Consider the following 21,777-nt stretch of genomic DNA (forward strand, 5'->3'; position numbering starts at 1 on the left):
GGTCTGCAAACATCAAAATTACCCAGTTCAGAACGAAGCCTGGCCGCTGAGAAACGGTCATTTGGGAGGCCTCTGACTGTGTGATGTACCTCCAGGTGCTCTCTGGAGTAGGAGGATGCGGCTGGCTGAAGGGAGAACGGGGCTTTCCCCGGTGGGGGAGGCAGAATTCTAAGATGGCTGTCACAATTCCCACTCCTGGCACACAGGCTCTGTGTGGAATCTCCTCCCACTGAGTGTGGGTGGCTTCTGTGAATATGACAGGCTGTCACTCTGTAATTAGGTTAGGTCATATGGAGAAGGTAAAGGGATCCTGCATGTGTAATTAAGGTCCCCAATCAGTTGACTTTGAGATCATCGAAAGGGAGATTATCTGGGCCTAGGCCTGTCCTGATCAGGTGAAAGCCCTTCCAAGAAGGACTTGGTCCCTCCTGACGAAATCCTGCTGCTGGCCTTGAAGAGGTAAACTGCAGTGTGGTGAGAGGGCCTGTGGGGGCCACGTGGTGAGGACCTGAGAAGGGTTCTGGCCTGACAGCCAGCCAGGAAACCGGGCCCTCGGTCCTACCAGGGAAGGAATTGAATTCCGCCAACAACCTGAATGAGCTTGGAAGTAGACCTCAGGCTCCAGATGAGAATGCAGCTCCAGGAGCTTGTGAGGCTCTGAGAAGGGAGTCCCGCCACGCTGTGCCCACAATCATGACGTGTGGAAACTGTGAGATAATAAATGTGTACTGCTTGAGGCCTCTGGGTTTGCTGTCATATTATTACATAGCAAAAGTAAGAAATGCATCTGGGTTCCAGAAAGGCCTCTGTGCATTCCTGGTGCTGCCTCCTGAAATCAGAGGGCTTCTACCCCCTTCTGTCTCCCTCTGCTCCTCCACTTAGGGAAGCCTTGTGGGTACTGTGGTGTAGGGTGGGGGCTCCAGGTAACAGGTGTTAATTTAACAAAGTCACAACAGTATCTTTACTTGTGAGTGAGGGTTTTGGGTTGGAGGCTTCCCAACATTTCTTCCAGCTCAGCCTTCCCTGATTCTATGATGCAACCCACACACAGGGACGCAGAGTTGGCACAACATGTCGTGTGGTTCCAAAGCGCCTAGAGAGCTGCGGTCCAAGATGGGGTGCAAAACTAGCCTAAATGCCAAAGGCTCCTACTCTTCCTTCTCTGCTAAAACACTTTGGATTTTAACATCGTTGTTTAAAAATGGTCTATTTGGGGGCGCCTTGGTGGCTCAGTCAGTTAAGTGTCTGACTCTTGATTGTGGCTCAGGTCATGATCTCAGGGTGGTGAGATCGAGCCCCACATCAGCCTGTGCTCTGAACCTGGAGCCTGCTTGGGATTCTCTCTCTCCCTCTCCCTTTGTCTACCCCCCCCCCCCACCTGTTCACGCTCTCTCTCAAAAAGAAAAAAAAAAGGAAAAAATAAGATAGTAGGAAGGGAAAAATAAAGGGGGGGGGGAATCGGAGGGGGAGACGAACCATGAGACACTACGAACTCCGAGAAACACACTGAAGGTTCTAGAGGGGAGGGGATGGGTTAGCCCGGTGATGGGTATAAAAGGGGGCACGTATTGAATGGAGCACTGGGTGTTATACGCAAACAATGAACCATGGAACACTACATCTAAAACTAATGATGTAATGTATGGGGATTAACATAACATAATAAAATTAAATTAAAAAAAGAAAAAAAAAGGGCACCTGGGTGGCTCAGTTGGTTAAACGACTGCCTTCGGCTCGGGTCATGATCCTGGAGTCCCGGGATCGAGTCCCACATCGGGCTCCCTGCTCGGCGGGGAGTCTGCTTCTCCCTCTGACCCTCCTCCCTCTCATGTTCTCTGTCTCTCATTCTCTGTCTCTCAAATAAATAAATAAAATCTTAAAAAAAAAAAAGAAAAAATCAAAATGGTCTATTTGGATCCATGGTATAAAATTTTCACTCACTGATCTACAACAAGCCATTTTTCCATCACAGATCTCAGCCCCATTCTTTTACTTCTTGCAGTTCCACCTTTATCTTCTGGTTTGTTCTGGGAGAGGATGAGAGAATGGGCTGCTCACCAGTAGTGGTTCCAGAACACCAGAGGTAGTATTGGCTGATGCGCTAGGATATCGTCTTTCAAAATGATAGTGTGTGTTTCTCGAAGTCAGACCTAGTATCTCTAAAATGGTGCCACGCAGCATCGTTTTGCACCCCACCTGCCTCCCTTTATGTTCCTTTGCCACCTGGAGGCTGAAGCTCTGTGTTTCCTGCGGGGTGTCCTCCCCGAGACTGCAAGAGCTGCGCCTTCCTCCCACTCCCCTGCTGGCAGACTGGAATAATTAATCCCTCTCCTGGCCCTCACCTCATGCCATTTTATTTTTAAAATATTAACAACAGTAAATTGGGATTTGCATTTTGGTCCAATGCTCAAAAACAAACCATTTGCTTGGGACCCACGGATGAAAAGTGAAATCAGCCCTAAAGTCACGAGACGTCACAAAGAGATGGTTCCCTGATTCCTTTAGCAGGATACCAGAAGCAGCGGGACCTGCCAAAGTGCCTGACAGAGCCGGCTAAAGGAGCAGAGATCACGGGTGGGTGTGAGTCGGAGGGTGTTTAAGGACCTGGAGAGTCAAAGATGGAATGAGGTTGGAGAAAGAGGTTACAGTGCCCAGGGTCAGGGGGCCCTGGAGGTTGGGAAGGACAGCCCACTGCCCTGAGAGAGGGTATGAAACACCAAAGGGGCAGGAGGTAATTCCCCGGAGCCAGCCTGAGAAGAAGAGATAAAAGAACAGGGCCGACAAAGAAGGGAGAGGGGAAAGGTTCTGGAAAAGGCACAGGGGCTGGGCATGGTTGAGCCTTCTCTCAAATGAGCAAAATAGTGTCCTGACCTAACTGGGTGGTAGTTACAGTGGATGGAGCTGAGACCTGAAGGTGAACCAGGATGGGGATCTCAGCTCTGCCATTTTCAGGCTGAGGGACTTAAGGTAATTTATTAACCTCCCTGAACCTCACTTTCTTCATCTGTAAAATGAAACTAATAATACCTCCTTGCAGGTTGTCATGGGAAGCAAATGAGATGATGTGCGCAAAACCTTAGCTTACTGCCTAGCACACAGGTGCTGCATAAATGGTATCCAGTAGGAGCCCGATGAATACATGTTGAATAAACACAGGACTAAACCAACAATGCGCCAAAGCTCGAGACAGGTGTTGTGGTGCTTGGGGTGTCTGGAGGTGACTGTTTGCACAACTGTAGCAGCTATTCTTAATGCTCCACTGTGTTTCCTTGGCACCCACCTTTCCTGTACATTCTGAGGGCTACACAAGCTATGACTCATTGCCGTGGGATTTCTCCAGTTTCAGGAGTAGGCTTGGCTTCCCACAGGGCTGGAGGCAAGTTTATACCCCTGGGAACAGCTCTTAGCCAATGAAGGATGGGAGTTGCTTCACAAATACTCCAGATTCTTTGCCTATCAGAGGAAGCATTCTGGGACTGAGCCCCAGCAGGTGGTAACCTGCTCATAATGCCCCCTGCATTGGCTGCCTCCTCATTCTCTTGCTTCCCTGCTCACCTACCAGTGTTCCCTAGGATCACCTCTCAAATACAGTATGTGTACTCACACCCCTCCTCAGGGTCTGCTTCTGGGAGGACCCAATCTAAGATAGCACTCTGACGAAAGAATTTAGAAACCTTTGAATTTTGTGCGTGTGGTGGGAGAGCTCAGTAAAGACGCTGGTGCAGGATCTGAAAGAGTGAACAGTTCTTCTGCTCGGGGTCTGATCCTCAGGAGTCTGCCATCTGATACCTGAAGCGAGCTGAGAAAATGTACAGCAGGACTCAGAATGCTCTTTGAAGTGCCGGACTAGACACTGGGTGAGTCAGACATCCCCTGCTCATCTACAGAATAACTAAGACGAAGGCTCCGGTGGGACTTGCTGGGAGGGACCAGTGCAGGTGCCTGGCTGGTTTTCCATGACTCCGCAGCACAGTTGAAAAGCCTTCAGGGTATTTCCCACTGCCTCCTCCCTTGGGTTCCCATTTCCAAAGTGCTCATTGGGCAGAAGACTGGCTGAGACTTGTTTCTACCATTATGGGGAGCTCTTGCAATTAGAGCAGAAAGAAGAGTTTGCTTAAACGGGGGAGAGCTTCTGGAAGGAAAGAAAAAAAATTCAAATGAACTGTCCTCACACCAAGGCCAGCCCGGGCAAAATTTCAGATGAAGAAACGTCATCACAAAACAATAAGAAGGTGATTTTTTTTTTTTCAGTTTGATTCCAGAAAGGCCTACTGATCCTTAATGTTCAGAGGAGAAAATTTTCTTTTTGCTTACCCCCTCCTGAATTTACCAGACATCTGAGTCTGTGGTTGTTTAGTTAACTTGCAGAGATGCAACAAGATGTTCCAGGTGCCTTCTTGACTCAAGGATATCTAAAACTAAACCCAAGGGCTCTCAGTTTGGCAGGGTAATAATAAGCCATGTCTAAGTTCCCCGGTTTGTGGAATTTAGTGGGAGTTCTGTAGCCCCAGGATGGACAGACAGAGCCTGGTGCCCAGCCTGTGGCAGATGGAAGGGCTTTCTCTGACTAATGCTCCCAAGTTTGGTGGGGGCTATGGTAGATAATTTTGCAAAAGTGGTTGGAATAATTCCCTTCTCAGTATCCATAATTTTGGGTGGCCCCCTCCTGTACTGACTCTGTGCTTGGCCATGAGACTACTTTGGCCAATGGGGCAATAGCAAATGTGGCCTAAACAGACTTGAAAAGCATTTCCACATTGGTGCTCACCCTTTCTTGCTGTTTTTGGATGATGAGACATATGTGGTCTAGTCATCCATCACCCTAGCCCACAGTCAGTACCAGCCACCATTCATGGAAGTGAGGATGTTACAGACCAACAAGACCCCAGCCAATCTACCAGCTGATTGAAGAATTGCCTAGTTAACCCAGAGGCCCAAGAACAATAAGGAATTGCTGTTTTAAGTTTTGGGGTAAGTTGTTATACAACAAAAAAATAACTGCTTTGGGGCACCCCAAGTATCGCTTGTGCCACATGACATGTCGATCTACCCTTCCTTCCTCTCCACTGGCTTACTCCCACCCCCACACTGGGAGCACTGGAAGGGGCCCCAAACCCTGATGCAACACCAGTAGAAATCTCAGATGTCTTCCATTATCACCTCACGGTTGTTACAGATATCTCAAAATATATCTCATAAAATATAAAAAATATATAAATATAAAAATATATATAAAATATAAAAAATTATATTCTCATCACCACTTGAAATTGTGGTTGTTGTTAGACTCTCCACCAAATATTGCTATTTCTTGCTGTACTTTTCAAAAGATCATGTATTACTATATCACAAATTACAGAAATATTTTGATAACTGTTCAATAGAATTTGTTTCCTATGAAATCTTATGTATTCTATTTTATACATTTAAAAAATGTCATTCTGCAAAGGGATTCATAGGTGTCACCAGACTGCCAGCAGGGTCAGTGGGAAAAACAAAAAGCTAATTCTATTCAGGTTTTTAAAAAGTAAAAATTGGTTGGTCTATTTAGTGCAACTTATTTGCCCCATCTTGTCTCTCAAAATATTGACATGACTTATGAAGACATCTCGAGGGAAGAATTGTGGCAAAACAACCTAAGAAACTTCTACTTTGATTTGGTTCTGGCAGTTCACAGAACCACCACAAATGCTCTAACTTTGGTAGGCAGCAGAAGAAACTCAAATGTCTATAGGGGCCAGGAAGATAAGAGAACCAGGTGGATTGAACCAGGTATACAAAGACATGTAGTGTTAGGCTCTATGGCAAATTGGAGGGGACATATGCTGCCTTAAGGCATTCATATTTAAGATATCTGCAAATCCAGCACTGGCCAAATAAAGTAAGTTTGTGGATCATATTAAGCCTAGGGGCCACCAGTTTGCCATCCATGAATTAGGAGCAGAACTGGACATTTGGCCAACCTTCATCCTTGAGTTGGCTCTGCCTTTGATTAATTTGACTGCCTTTTTCAGGGCAGTCAAGTTTTAGGCCCCAGTTTTTAGATCTGAAAAATGTTTTGTTTTGTTTTCTTTTCTTTTACCATCTTTCTTGCCAGAGCTGCCATGAAGTCATAGTGGGGGAATTAGGTCATAGCAAGGGGTGGGGGGGAGGGAGTGGAGGAACAATTTGGAAAAAAGAAACAAGTGTCATTAAACACTTCCAGGGTGAATTAATATACCCTGTTTGGTAAGTGACTAATAAAAATTATGTCTGTGTATATAGGACACATAATATGGCTTATTATGTCTGCCAAGAATCTGGTTCTTTCCCCAATCGAATCATGTGGTTCAAGCCTGTAAATCATACTCTTGCATAACACTTCATATTCACAGCTGATTGGTGTAAGCTGGGCAACTGGCCCAAGCTGGGCCAATCAGAGCCTTTCCCTGAGATTTTTGAACACCGGGTACAGACAACAAGTGGCTGTGCCTTTTCCATGGCAGATGTGTAGGAAGGACAAATTGGGTGCCATGTTTCTGGTATGTGGAAGGAGGAACTGGCTTTTTCACAAGAGAAAGTGGAGTCAGTGTGCAGAAGGAATCAGGGACAGGAGGGAAAGCATGAGCCTCCATAGTATTTGCATATCTCCTCTGCCCTTCCCATGGTTTGGCTGTTCAACATTTATTCGAATTCTCTGGGCGAATTAATCTCCATTTTTGCCTAAACCACTTATATTTGGGTTTTTGTCATGTGCAAAACCAAAAAGACATAAGCCATAGTCAACCTTTTCAGGAAGCTCTGCCTGGCAGCTGAGAATCATAAGAATGTTCCTACCTTGTTTTACAGATGTTGGGTCACCATCCAAGGCCAAAGACCTCTGAGGGTAAGAACAGACTGAGAGATTTCCAGCCTGGAGTGTGGACCTGTACTGGACAGAAAATGTGAAAGAGGTGGAGGCAGAAGTGGCAAGGCAGTGGAAGCAGCACTCAACTGTGAGCCAAGAGCCCAGCTGCAATGCTCACCCTGTGACTTTGGTAAGTCATTTATCTCTGGGCCTGGCCATTTGTCATTTTTTTTAAAAATACCATTTGTGAGGTCTGCCCCAGCAACCCAAATGCATGATTCTATAGGAGAGAAGGGCAGAAAAGAAGGTCAATGTGAGCCACCAGGATCTTTTGTTTCCCCAAGGGCAGTTGGTGCTGGGATCCAGAGCAGAAAATAAGAAATTGCAGGGATGTGTGAAAAGGGACCAGTCCCCTCCTTGTACCCATGACAGTTTATGGAGGGGCCCAAAAGAGGAGCAATGGGAACGGCTGTATCATTTGCACAGTGGGTACATTTTCCTCTCTGGTATCCTTCAGGCTGGCGCAGCAGAAAGAAGAAAGGGTCTGTCCTTCCATCTGGTGAGATTTTACATTTTGATAAGTTTTGGGGGGAAGATTCTAGGAGCCAGAGATTGAGCCATTGTTGCAGGGGGAGAAAAGTATAAAAAGCAGCCCTATGTTCCCCACCTAAGACCCCTGTCCTCATGCTGTGGACACTCATCTTCCTCATCCTTCAAATTCATTCTTATGAGTAACCGCATCTTTATTACTAAGTGAGAGGGTGAGTAGAGACTTCTATCCAGTGGCCCAGGATAGTTCTCTCTCTAAGTTCCTGGTCACCACTTTTGTGAGGCAGAGAACAGGGGAAACACCTCATCCTCATCAGACCCAGTTTAAGATGAATGTGAACACATGAAGGAGCTCCTAAGATCTCTAGGACATTGGTTCTCAAACTTGAGCCTGCCTCAGAATCACCTGGAGGTGATGAAAACACAGACTCCGCCCCTCCCCACTGCACTGGAGTATCAGATTCTGTAGGTGCGGGGTGGGGCCTGAGAAGAGCATTTCTAACAAACTCTCAGGTGATGCTGATGCTGCTGGTCCAAAGCTCCTCATCTAAGAACGAATGTCCTAAAAGTAATGTGTCATTGATTGTGGAGGGTCAGTAGTATTGCACTTCGGATCTTAAGTTCAAACTCAAGTTTTCTCTCTTATTAGCTGTGTGGAAGAAGGAGGAACTATTTTCTGATGTTCAAAGAATCATCAATTCCTACCTTGTCCCTTAAAATGGGAACCTCCAGTCTTCGGGAAGAGCAGTACTGGGAAGATAGCTTCTACCATCCCCTCCAACCCTTTCTTTATTTGCCCCAGCTTAAGTACTCTGTGAGATAGGAAATAGGCAGTGAGCAATCATAGCTCATCATCGCTCCCAACCCCCTCTCTCCCAACTTCTTTTTTTCTCTCAGATCTGCCTGCTCCAAGCTGCAAACCTCCTGAGAAAGATTCTGTGCTTTGGGAGGGGATGGGTGGAGGAGGGAGGTAGGACCTTAGTTTTCCAGCTGTTCTGTCTGATTACACACATCTCTGCAGTCCTTTCTCCCTTGGTGGGTCCCAATGTAGACTTGGAGCAGAACTAATCTGATTCTGGCTAATGGTCCTAAACATTTTTTCTCCAGTCAGGCCTGATATTTTCATCACTAACCCCAGTTTATGTATCCACTGGTTCATGGAGAAGGGAGGGGCAGCACTTAGCACCTTGAAAGGGCCTGGATTAAATAGTATCTTCTCTAAGTATAGAAAATAACACCCACCACTTAGAAGGTTGCTGTACAAATTAAGAATAATACTAGCTACAGTAGGGAGCGCCTGGGTGGCTCAGTCGGTTAACTGTCAGACTCTTGATTTTGGCGCAGGTCATGATCTCAGCGTCCTGGGATCGAGCTCCTTGTGGGGGTCCATGCTCAGCACGGAGTCTGCTTAAGATTCTCTCTCTCCTTCTGCCCCTCCCTCCACTTGCACACATGCTCTCCCTCTCTCTAAAATAAATACATAAAATCTAAAAAAAAAATACTAGCTATAGTAGACTATCATATAATAAGTAGTACATAATAGGTGCTCAAAAGACAATGTGGGTTTCAAAAATTTTCCCCAAAGAGCTGTCTTATCCTCCAGGCCTAGATTCACAGGACTTCTCCCAAAAGCAGAATCTGAGGTCATGGGCACAGGCAGGGTTTTGGGGGGGCCTGTTCCAACTTTGGAGAGAAATCATTATGTGATTGTGACTTAGGAACATCCATTTTGCAGCTCATGTAACTTGCCTATGCAGGTTTTATTGGTTTTAATGATGAGGTGAGACATGCAGGAATCTTGTACCCAAGGCTGGCTGCAAGAAAGCGTCTGTGTTTGCACCTCTCTGCCTGCGTATTGTGTGCACATACAAAACATACATGCACACACACAAAATTTAGTAAGGAATCCAACCCTCCTCGACAAAAAAACCTGACACAAAGCTGAATACAAAATGAAGCCAAAAGATGTAGCTTCAATAACGATTCACTAAATAGCTTACAGCAAATTTCTTTTTCTCAAGCTACAGAATAGCAGAAAATTTTGCATACCATTTCTTTTTAACTCCTTAAGGGCCCTAAGTCCTCAGGCACCAAGCAAGAGGGGACCAGTGTTTAAACTGTAACTGAGCCTCTTGGGTCTCCAAATGCTATCCGGAGACTCACGAGGCCACTCTGTAAGCAGAGATGCTATTCAAAGGCATTTTTAAAAATCCTCCCCCAAACAGAAAAACCAAAGACTGTTGACACATTTTCCCATTTTATCATGCATGCTGTGCAAGCTAAAAAATAATGTGATACCAAGACCTGTGTCTTTAAGCAAACTCAACATTATAAAGAGGAAAAGAAGCATATGGCCTTCACATAACCTGCAATAAAGAACACTGGAAATCTGGCATGGCAAATGACAGCTACCAGAACATGGCAACAACAATTTCTTCCTCGCTCCCAGAGTGGTGGAGGGAATAGCACTTCACAAGCATTAGCTTCTTTAAGTCTCAAGACAACCACATGATGTATGCAAGGCAGCTATTGCTTGCTTTTTATAGGCGTGAAAACTGAGGCTCGGTTCAGGTTATATAAGTTGGTCAGGGTCATATAATCACAGTGGCAGAAATGGGCCAAGTATGCAGCCATTTCTCGCAATCCAGTGCTCAATGAGCTTGTCTGGATACTTCCGTTTCTCCTGGTTCCTCATACCACCATATCTCACCTGACTTTTTAGCCCAGAGGACTGAGTTCTTTGGATTTTGCTGACCCATGTTCTACACGTCAGGAGCATGCTTTCCGTTAGAAGATCACCATGGACTGTATGCAACTGATGGGAAAACTCATAGGATGGTGGGAAAAAACACAGACTTTGCAGTCAGAGATGAGAATTTTAAGCTCTTTTAAGGCTGCCGTAGAGATTCAATGAGATAATGTATGCCAAGGGTCTAGTGCACCATACCATAGTCATTCCATAAGTTAGTTACTTTTTTCTTATGGTCATCAAGTGGTATCCTTGTTCTCAGATGGAGAAAGTAGGGTGCAGGGTAACTGACCCATGGTTTTAGACTTGTTTCATGAGAAAGGCTGGGGAAAAAGAAATGCAAAATTCAGTGCTTAGTTGTAGTTGCGGTAACAGCTTTTTTTTTTTTTTTAAGATAAATGGGACTGATTTACTACATCATGCCGCAGTTTATTTTTCTCTCCTAGGCAAGAGAACACTGGATGTTTGAAGGGAAAAGTTAGAAGCTGACGTATTTGAGGACATTTTCTGGGAAGCCAACTCAACCATGCCACCCTTCTAACAGAGAAGCAGCAAATATGTGACCCAGAAAATGAGAGTTAGCTGAAGCCACCAATCTATCCCCCAGTGACTATGATATGTGTGGATAGCAGCATCAAAAATATCTTTTTAATCTTAGCGAAAAGTAAAGAATTTTAGCTTTGTATTTTATATATGTGAAATAGCTTGGCTCTGTATGTAAATTGACTTAAATCACTCACAGGAAATGGCTTTTCATCTCTGAATATAAACTTGCTTTTGGCAACACTTTCCTTGAGAATTACCTGAGTCTTCATTAGCATTTTAACCCCTGACTCATAAGTGATAAAAGAGCAGATCAGAAAAAGAAATTATTTACCAAAGTTTGGCAGCTAGTTTGGGTGAACATAAGTGCTTCCTTGGCACAAAACTTCATTCCAACAGTTAGGGTGAATCTGCATTCCTGAGTTGTTCTGATATAACATTTGGTCAATAAAAGGAGGAATTACTTACAGTAGTAGAATTCTTTTTTCTGCAAAGGGGTGGTTGGTATTCCCATTCACTCATTCATTTCCTGTATACCTGGTGTGTGACAGGCACTGTTACCAAGGATTCAAAGATGGTTAACATATTGCCCTTGCTCTCAAAAACTTTTATAGTCTGTTAAGGAAGAAAAATGCATATGTAATTACAAAGCAATGTGAGAAATTATATAAGGGAGATGGGAGCATTGCTCATTGGTAAGAAGAGGTAAATTTCTAAAGGCAAGAGTTGGGAGACTAATACATACTTCTACTTGATCCTGAATCTTTGAACCTTGTTTCATGACAGGGAGTTCTCAGAGGAAGGAAGTGGATTGGCTTGGGAAGTACTGTCATCAAAAAGATGCTGCTTTCTCTCAGTCACCCTATTCTTGCATTGTTCCATGACCTTTATAGTCGGGGCTAGGTTTTCTGGCCTAGGAGGTACCATGTTCCTCAAAGATTGACCTGTTTTCCCCATGAGTGATGGGAACGATCTATATAGGGAGAGGACCCAATAGACTGGGGTACATGTACTTAAAGGAAATGTTAGTGATATCCTAGTTGATTGCCATGTCCATAGAGGCAAATTTACATAAGGGCATATCTTAGACATTTACTGAATTCCTTGATGGCTGCGGGTGTTCTTAATATATATTCCATCTATGATGCAGCAAACTCTCTATGGATACTGACCACTCAGTAGAAAACTTCAATCAACTGTACATTTTGAATAGAGAGCCAAGTTCTTTTCTAAGTTGGGTTAGTATCTTAGATTCAAAAAGGGATCCTATGTGAAATATGTCTTCTAAAATAATAATACCTCAAAAGGGGATGCCCAGAAAAATGCATTGAAGGCAGAAACATGCATGCTTTATTTACTGCTCTATCTTCAGTAATCAGTGCAGTGTTTTCTTGTAGATGACAGATGCTCAATAAATATTTGTTGAATTAATTAATTAATGAAGAGTGCCATAATGACAGCTGATTTAAGTTTGAGGAATACAGGGAGAGTCATCTTGGAATTGGAAAAAGTGGGTATGTTCAGCAATTTCTCCAGCCTAAATCAGGAATGCTATCTTATTTCTAGTGTTACAGTGAGGTTTACAATAGGATTTCCCATTAAAATAAAAAATTCACTCAACAGGACTATTGCATAGTCTTCCTAGCAGACTCACAGGCAGGCATTTCCCTCCACTTTCTGTTTATCAATGGAGAAGTCACAGTGTGAGTTACTTAGAGCTATCAGACAGATCTTGGACTAACTGCAAAGAAATTCAAGAAATACGTGGCTTTGCAATTTGTCAGTTATTATTTTTTTGAAACTGTACAAAAGATGAAGATGAAGAAAGGAAATCAGCAATTTGGTCTGAGATTCCCCATAGCAATGGGATTCTATCCAACTTGAAGAATTCTCAGAGCTATACGGAGGGATTTGTCTGAAATAGGAGCAGGGCCAGAGTGCAGGGCGAGTCTGGCCTGGCGGGGGGGGCACCTCTGAGGCTCTCATTTTCTTGAAGTGCTGCCATCAGTAAAGAATAGAAGCCACTCGCTCAAGCCTGCAGGCATGAACAGTCATCTCCCAAGTTCAAAACCTGTGACTGGTGGGATTTGGATATAGGAAGCAATGGGGAAATGATGAGACCAGATGGGCATTTTGTAGAACCTACCATTTTAGCAGGAGTAGAACCTTGTTCTTCAAGTATAAAATGGACCATTTTGGAGGATGGATGAGGTGAATCAGCAGAAATTGCAAACAGTCTCAACTTAAGACACAAGAGAATTAGCCATCTCTGGGTACTAGGAACCAAATCAGGTCAACAGCAACAATAAAAACCCCATAACAGAAGAAAAGATTAGTGAGTTGTTTTCGTTCCCCCTTCACATGAAACAGAATTTAGCTTCCTTTACTAGCTAAGAGGATCATGTATATTTTTCCGTGACCACCGAAAGCAAGCCACAAAGCTACTGCAGCTGTCATGGAGCATCAGTCCGGTGCTGACATTGTCATTCACTTTGAATTTCTCTAGAGTGATTGTTGAGCATTTAAAAGGAAACACGAACCCTTCAACAGGATTGTCCCCCATCTCTTTTAGGGGATAAAGATTTGTTCTTATCATCTGTTAATCACTGCTGAGGCTAACCTCTGAGGGTCAGCAGTAAGAAAATGAGTGAAACACTGCTCAAATGCTACAGTAGGAATGGGATTGTAGCAACAAGGAGAACGTGGCTTTTCTGGAACATGGGACTTTAATTCACATGGGACTCTGAGTTTAATTAATAAACATTGTACTGCCCACTGCTGGCCTCTGAACTGTAAATCTCAGAGGCTTTAAGGCTTCCCCTTCTCCTTGTCCCTTGACCTTAAAGCTTTTTTGAAATGCTATTTTCCCTCCCCACCTCTAGCCCATCCATTAAACTTGATTAGTTTTTGAGCTAGCTAGTAATATCACGTGATTCAGATCACATGGAATTGTTATGTTTTAAGTACTTAAGGGCTTATAGAGTCTATGAAAGTGTTTTCTTTTTTCCAAGTGGCAGAGGAAGAAAGAGGAGAAATGAAGAAATAGTAGCTAATAAATTGCTTTAAGTCAGACACAGGAGATCATCAAAAGGGGGCCTAGAAAGGGATAAAAAAAAAAAAAAAACCACCACCACCAGTTAATTACGTTGGGGAAAGAATTATAAAAAGTTTAGGCAGGTTGTAGGAAATAGTCTGTGCCAGAGAACAATAAAATCTGATTGAGAAGGATGAAAGATCCCCAAAACACTGATGGCTCAGATAAGGGCTTTGAGGAAAAAGCCAGGGTTTCTTAAGTCTGACCATAAAGACTTCAGAAAGGTGATGTCAAAGAAATTACTGGGAGAGGGGGAAAGAGAAAGAGAGAGAGGGAGAGAGAGATGGAAGAGCGGGGGAGGCTGTGGATATAAATTAATCTTATAATCTTATAATGGGGGAGGGAGTCAGGTCAGGTACTAAAGCAATATTAAGGCAGTGACAGCTGAGATCAACAGGTCACTGGACCCAGACCTATTACCCAGAGTTTTCAGCACTGATTTCATTAACTTCTGAATGGTAGGGATACTGGAAAATATTAGTCCAGTTCTGTCATTCTACAGATGAACAAACTGAGTTCAATGGTGGCTGAGTGACTTACGTAAAGATAGTGTGATTCCCAAACAGGAAATTACAAGCAGATGTTTCAGGGCTAGAACCAGGTCTCCCTGCTCCTGATTGGCATCCTTGCCATCACACCCTGCAGCCCAACTGAGGGGGAAAAGATATTGGAAAAGAAATCATGTACATTCTGTGTGCCTGATTTGGCCAATATGAAAAATGTGGATGATGCAAGAGGTCACCTAACAGATAGTTAATAGCTTAGTCTCTGGACACAGAGTGATCGAATTTAAATCCTGGCTCTGCTCTGTGATCTTAAGCAAGTTTCTTAGCCTTTCTTTGCCTCAGTTTGCGTATCTCTGGAACGGAAATAGTAATAGTGCCCTGATCATAGGGTTGTTATGAAGATTCAGTGAACTAGTACAGGTAAAAGCTTTTAGAATTAGTGGCTCACTATTCTCCCGCATAGGCCTATTCTGATTAATCCTAGCTCTGGGTGTCTCCATTCTTCTACATGAGATCTATGGCTTACTAAACATTATCTACTATCATATATGAACTCATCCTATAACTGTGGTTTGCATTATTCATCTAGAAATCAGAAACTGGTTGTACTTTTATATTGGGTGAAGTGCTTTGAAATCCTTGTGAAGAAAATTACGTAGAAATGAATAGCTATTATCATTACAGCAGTGATAGTAATTCTGACACTGCAGCTAGAGTTCTCTGAAAATTTCCCTGTAATCTCTTTCCCCTTTTACAACTAATTGTTTTTCAAAACTCTTTCTCCACTCACCATGTCCTGCTTCATGTCAATGCTGTGTGGTGTCTCCTCCCTCCCCCTTGATACTTACAAGGCCGTCTGCATTCAGATTAATAACCACCAGTTTGACCTCCTCTGAAACATCACTATTTCCAAATTTCCCCCGGGGAATCATCTTGGAAATCAACACGTTATCCTAAGGATGTCTCACCTGCCAGTGTTTTGGTGAAGAACAGATGAGGATAGTCCCTTGACACTTCCGCATGAGAACTGAAATAGCAACAAGATCTATGCCTGCAACTGCCACTTATTCCTCCACATGGAGCCACTGACTATTTCAGTTCAGCAGTTCTGACAGCATTTGGAATTTTGAAGCTCTGCTGAGAGAGTAATAACCACAAGATTAAAAATGAAAAAGGTATAGTTCAGACCTTGAGCTAGTCCTGAAGTGAGGGGGCTCAGCAGATTCAGCGAGGCTGGTAGGGAAAGAAATATGATGTTCTGTCCACCTCACCTCAGTTTTCCAAAATTTTACTATAGTTTTTTTTTTTTCTTCCAGTTTTAGCTACTTGGGGCTGGTTGTTATGTGTCATGCTGCCTAAACAGGCACAGAAAAACTGGCCTCTATTTCCATCCAGCCAGCTAGTGTATGTGACAATGCAGAATACTCCAAGGTGCAAGAGAGTGTTCTACATGTTTATCATGCAAGTGTACCTTTTGGGTACCTCTCATTCCTGGCTCTTGACCTGCTTTGCAATCTTTCTGGTAGGTGCTCATCTTGAATAATTTGTTCTAGTCAATAATGAAAATTTGAAACTTTTAATTAACTTCTGGGCAGGACTCATAAGTCCATGTGTATCCTGAGAAGGGATCTTAAAGGATGCCTAAATGAGGACTGGTTTTGTTTTTTTTTTCTTCTAATTAATCATCCTTTATACCAATTTACTCCCCTCTATTTCTGGAGGAAAACAAATGTAATCCATTCTGGGAATAGCAGTTTTCAGATGTTAAAAAGGACCTGGTTACTTTATTATATCAACTTCTTCTCTGAAATCAACTGTAGGAAATAAAGCACTAAACCATCAACTTAGTATTCAAGGCCTTCCATAGAAGGCTTCAAGTCTCTGTTCCAGTATATTCCCCAACATAAGCCTCTCACTACCCAAATGGATGGATATTTGCTGTCCATAACTTGGGCTTGCCTTACTTATAGTTCTGCCTATGCTGTAACTTTTACTCAGCAAATCTCCCCCACTTCTCCAACCTCCAAAAACCAGCTGATGTACTGCCTCCTTGCTCAGATCATTCTAGTCCAATGCAATATTGTCCTCCTTAGAATTTACCTTCCTTATTTCTGGTCACATTCACTGGGCAAATTATTATATATTTCCTTCATGATTCTTCTTCCACTGTTTTATTGTATTTCATTCGGTATTATTTATTAATTTTTGTTGTTTATTGTTTTTACTAAGATTACTACATGCTAAACTTACTGAGGTCAAAGACTATATAAGCATGAGACTTTATGTCCTCCATGGGGTTCATTTATGTATCTGGTGCTCACTGATTGGTCAATATCTTCCTATCATGTTGGTCCTTGCTGACAAGGGATGACACTGCAGAAATGTATCTACGCTGAGGTTGACAACACCAATTTTCTTACCTTTATAGAATTGAAAAGCATTTCCATAATGTGAGAAAAATAGTTTATTCATAGTACATCATATAAAAAGCAGATTTATCTTCTTTTATCCTTCATGTCTCCCCTCTCAATCTCTTTCTCAAGTTATCTCACATTTCTACTAATCATCAAAACCTACATGTTCTGCTGAAGGCTGTCTGCTTTGGGAAGAGGTGCCACTGGCAGAAATATCAGTCTTCTGGTTGATAAACATCACTCTGGGGTTAACACTTAGAGTTTAGGAATGTCTTTAGACTAGCTAATTAAGGGGCATTTTATTGTGTTTGCGCACATGTGGTTGTGCATGTTTCACAAAGTAGGAATAAAATTTTAAATTCTTGGGAGATTTTACCATGGAGAGGTTAAGAAGATTATAAACTGTTTCGTATTCTGAATGCCAAGGTGATAATGCACAAAATGCCAATGAACAAACAAGCAGGTACCATCAGAGGGTCTGCATGAATGTTTCCTGGCACATCCTGACGTCCATCTGCTCCGGCCTCTTCTTGCTGTATTGCCCTGGATGTTTAAAATTTAAAAGAGAAAATCTCTTCTTTTTTTTTCCTGAAGCTTATCAATAATATAAATGTTAAATTCATGCTTCAATTATGTTTTTCTTTAATTTCTCAGTAAGCTGTTGTAGAATTAGCTCCATAATTGTGCACATCGTCACTTCTTTCCAGATCTTTGCCCTTTGCCAGTTTCACTGCGGTCTTCTACCTCCACCCCCCGTTCTCCTCCCCCCCCCCCCCCACCCGGTCTTCCACTAGCAAACAAACCCAGCAGTAATTACCAATGTCCAAGCACGTAATTCCGGCAGCATTAGGCTTTTTCATTTGACGCAACTAGGCAGAGCTGTCTGGACATGCAGCATGAAGTCAAAGCATTTTTAATGACTCCTACCCATCTTTTCTCCCCTCCTCCCATCACTAAAACACAGTTGTTTATTTTGTTTGCGGACTTATAAAATTTTTCCATGCAGTTACGTACCCCTGAATATTAATTTTACATCCATATACAGTAACAGGTCAATATACACTCAAATGGAAACACATGGTTATTCATGAAATTGAAAAAAATTAGGAAATAAATAGCTGGGAATGAAAGTACCTCCTTTATATGGACCAGGCATTTTAACAGCTCTAGTATAGAAATGATTGGAATTATGATTTACATAAACAATCCAAGATCTTATTGTGAGGCTTTTCAAGGGATCATGACAGTGTTTCTTTTAATGCGTTGCATAGATTCCTACATATGACGCTGTTACTCTTATTTAACAACTATTCAAATAGTACAGTTTTGCTCCTGGTCATTTTATGCCAATTTTAGTTATATCAAACAGGAGGAAATAACCCTGTGGTAATTTTTGTTCACTCAGAGGCTCCAAGCCTCAGAGTAGAAAATGGTTAAAGTACTTATCACTGTCTCAGCAAAATCCCGCAGTGCCGTAATAGAAATTGCAGTAGATCTTTAGGTCAGAGTCCGGTTTCAATCTAATACCTGCATTACCCTGAAGGTAATTTTCCTGAGGAAAACCAGTCTTAATGACGTCCAAATCAGAAACTATCAGCCTGAGATAACCAATGTCCATAGGAAACACTTCCACTCACTCTGAAACCATAGCCAAAGAGATTAAATCTATACCCTGTAGGACCTGTAATATTTCTCAGAGATGTATTTTTGTGAGTGTGTGTTTATGTTCATGCCTAATTACAAGGATGGGGGAGAAGGAAGAGGAAGAGGGATTCATTCTTAAAGTTGATTCTGCTTAGTTCAACTACCCCCATTTTTTTTTGTCAGATAGAAATATATATGGAAATATATTACTCCTGTAAACAGATCATGTTGGTATCTTCATATATACCTTATTCATGCTCACCAAAGGTCTGCAGACAAATATACTCTGTGTTAAAAACAAAACCAAACAAAACCCTTGATATCCGACTGGAGGATGAATGCAGATTTTTTAATAAAAAAAAAGTGTTTATTTTCTACCTAAAAAAAAGGGGAAGAGGGTAACATGAAAATTTCCACAAGTAGACTTATTTTTTTGAAGCTATGCAGGAGCTGAGGATGGGAGAGGTAATTGCCTGCAAAGGAGTCCTGTGGGCAGGATTTATTTTTTTCTTTTTTAAAATTCTTAACCTACTATTCCTTCTCTATTAATGAGTCTCTGTGAGACCGGGGTCTCAGACAGGCAGTTTGGCCTCCAGCCCTGAATACCCAGGTCTGTCCAGGCATCGCTGCCGGACCGCTGTCCGCGGTGCTGAAAGGTCGCGGGCGCCCGTGAGGTCCCTCGGTATTGCTGTCCAGGGTGCTGACTGCGGGCCGCCGCAGTCCCCGAGGCGAGCCCACCCCCACCAGCCCTCCGCAGAGCCCTCCCACACAGCACGACCCGCCCGCCTCCCGCCAGCCTGCAGTTGACGTGGAGCAGGCGGCATAAATCAAGTCCGCGGGGCATGGAGGCTGCTGTCGCTGCTGCAGCTCGGCTTGCCCGGGGCGGGAACTCCCCCTTCTGCTTTCGCCTCCCCAGCGCCCACAACCTGCCTTCTCCCTAATTCTTCCCTGGATAATAGAGCCTTAAAGACAATAATCAAAATAACAGGGTCAGAACGACAGGGTTTGTTTATTTCGGTCTACAGAAAAAAAACAAAAACAAAAACAAAAACCCAGCAGCCTAAACATCTCTGAAAACTGCATCGCAAAATGGAAGAGAGAGAGAGTCCCACTACTGTTTCGAAAAGAGTAAGTTATTATTCGGTACGTATCCTTGAGCTTCCTCCCCATCGCTCCATCTGCAGTGTCCCCATTCCTCCCTTCCCCAAGCAGCTCACCTCGAAAATACTTTATAAAGCTCCAGACCGGAGCTATCCCAAGGCGCACACACGGAATACCGCACCCTAGGTGCACAAATACTTGTATTTGTCCAAGCTCACTTGGTCTCCCTGGCTGTGGTCCCCTCTGGGTATGCAGCCATCCAAAACCAGAACCACGACCCGAGGTGGAGGCTCCTTACCTTGGTTTCTTCGGAGGGTGGTGCTCGCCTGGCCCCTTGCAGGTTGCAAGTGTGGAGGAGCCGCCAAGCAGGGAGGGAAGGAGAGACAGCGCCTGACCTCCCCGAGGTTTCGTCTTCAATGCAACGTGAGCTCTGCCCTCATCAAAGATGGCCGTCCCTTTTGACGTCAGCAGCTTTTAATAGCCCTCTCTAGGAGGGGCGGGGAGGAAGTGTGTTGAGGGGAGGGCGGAGGGAGGATGGAGGCTGGCGGTGGGAGGGGAGGAGCCGAGTTGTGCGGAGCGCTTGACTCAGCTCCCTGTGCGCTTTACTGCAAACCTTTGTATTTCAGTCTTTTATAAACACCTGAACGGGACGATTCTTATGACTCCATTTTAACACCCGGTGTCAGGCAAATACATTTATCTCGCGACTGGTTTTCTGATATTCTTTGTGTGTGTATATATATATATATCTGTGTGTGTATATATTGTGTTATATATGCGACGTGTATGCAATTATATGTAATCCCCCCCCCCCCCCCCCGCTGAGTTGTCTTTGGTTGAGTCATAGAAGGGGAGGGGAAGGCAGAGGAGTAGAAGTGGGGGAGGGAGTCGAGGAGATTTCAGCAGCAATTTGTTTTTTCTGAAGGAGCGGCTCAGAAGGGGCATCCCTGTCAACCCTCACCAGCTCCATATATGGCCAGGCTACGTGGGCTGCTATTTTTATGAGTGATTTCTTCATTTTATCAAAGCAGCATCGAGCGCTTGGATTTTGCATTAATGTGGTCAGTTGGGGAGACAGACTCATACACGTTATTTTAAAGTACGTCAGAGCAATTATCTCTGAGAGATATAAAATGAATTGGGCTAAGGGGGAGGGAAGGGTAGTTACCCCGACCAGCGTGGGTTTCCTGGAGTTCAAGGCTTGGAGTTGAGAGTTGTTTGCTGAGGGCAAAATAGATGACGCTGTTTTCGGTTGAATATGCAACGGGAGCCTGGGGTTTTATGTTGAGTTTCTTAAGAATAGTTCACAGAAGCGCGTACACACCTTATAGAACCGTCCATATTTCCAAGGGGAGTGTGGAGGGCTGAGGAGTTAAGGATCTCTAGGACGCTACAAAATTCTGGTGGTTCATTCAGTGCGCAAACCTAGGTACCAGTCGAGGCTAGCTTTGGGCCGGGGGCGTGGGGCGGGGGGTGATGCTCAAAACAGCGTGGTCGAGAAAGGCTACTTGTGCTGGTCATAGGAGAGACTAAAAATAATAATCATAAAGAAACAATCCTAATTGTCCTCCTTTGTTGTGCATTAGGCACTGAGGGAGGGCGGGTGGTGGGGTATGCAAATGGTTCCGCGGTGGCAGCCTCTCAGATGATTCACAGGTGTTGGGGAGGCTCTCGCGGGGCTCTCCGCGGGGAGAGCGAGCTGGAGAGCGCGTGGGAGGTGGGGGACCTCGGCTGAGGAACTGCTTGTACTTTTCCGGGAAGGATGCGATTAGAAGTCGTGCCTTGCAATGTTAAAACTTGATGGCCTCTTTCAGGCGATGGAAAATCCTTGTCTCGGATCCGGAAAAACAACGCACAATCCCCAACCCTACCACCACATCCACACACCCACACACCCACCCCGCGCTCTGGCCTGAGAGCCAAGCTCAAGTTTTTAACTGCAAGCTATTGGAGAGAGAATCCCAGGGGAAAAAAAGGAGGAAAGCAGAGCTGTAAAGGGGGCGTTTAGAGCTAGCAGAGCTGTAAGAATTGAATAAAGGATGCTTTTAATTGAAATAAGTAGAAGTCATTTTTTTTTTAATTTTATATATTTGTCAGAGAGAGAGCACAAGCAGGGAGAGCTGCAGGCTCCCCGCTGAGCAAGGAGCCCCATGCGGGACTCGATCCCAGGATCCTGGGATCATGACCTGAGCCGAAGGCAGACGCTTAACTGGCTGAGCCACTCAGGCGTCCCAGAAGTCATTTTTTCTTAAAGATTCTCTGACCCAAAGGGTATTTTGAAATGTTAATGTTTTTAATAATAATAAACAAATAGTGTTTGGATTTTATTAAAGTAGGATTCTTAAAACAAG

The 21,777-nt window shown here is 43.8% G+C and overlaps 1 protein-coding gene across 1 annotated transcript in view; it reads right to left on the reverse strand.

Annotated features, from left to right (window-relative positions):
- Window positions 1-19,881, reverse strand: part of SNAP25 (synaptosome associated protein 25) — an 83,266-nt gene extending 63,385 nt beyond the window's left edge. Inside the window, exon 1 of the mRNA XM_045883818.2 lies at window positions 19,725-19,881. The gene's annotated coding sequence lies outside the window, so the exon portion shown is untranslated. The remainder of the gene's footprint in view (window positions 1-19,724) is intronic.
- Window positions 19,882-21,777: the final 1,896 nt, after the last annotated feature.

This window comes from Mirounga angustirostris, unplaced genomic scaffold, assembly GCF_029215605.1.
Source record: "Mirounga angustirostris isolate CCGP_5_RB_7025 unplaced genomic scaffold, mMirAng1.0.hap1 SCAF_10, whole genome shotgun sequence".
Lineage (NCBI taxonomy): Eukaryota > Metazoa > Chordata > Mammalia > Carnivora > Phocidae > Mirounga > Mirounga angustirostris.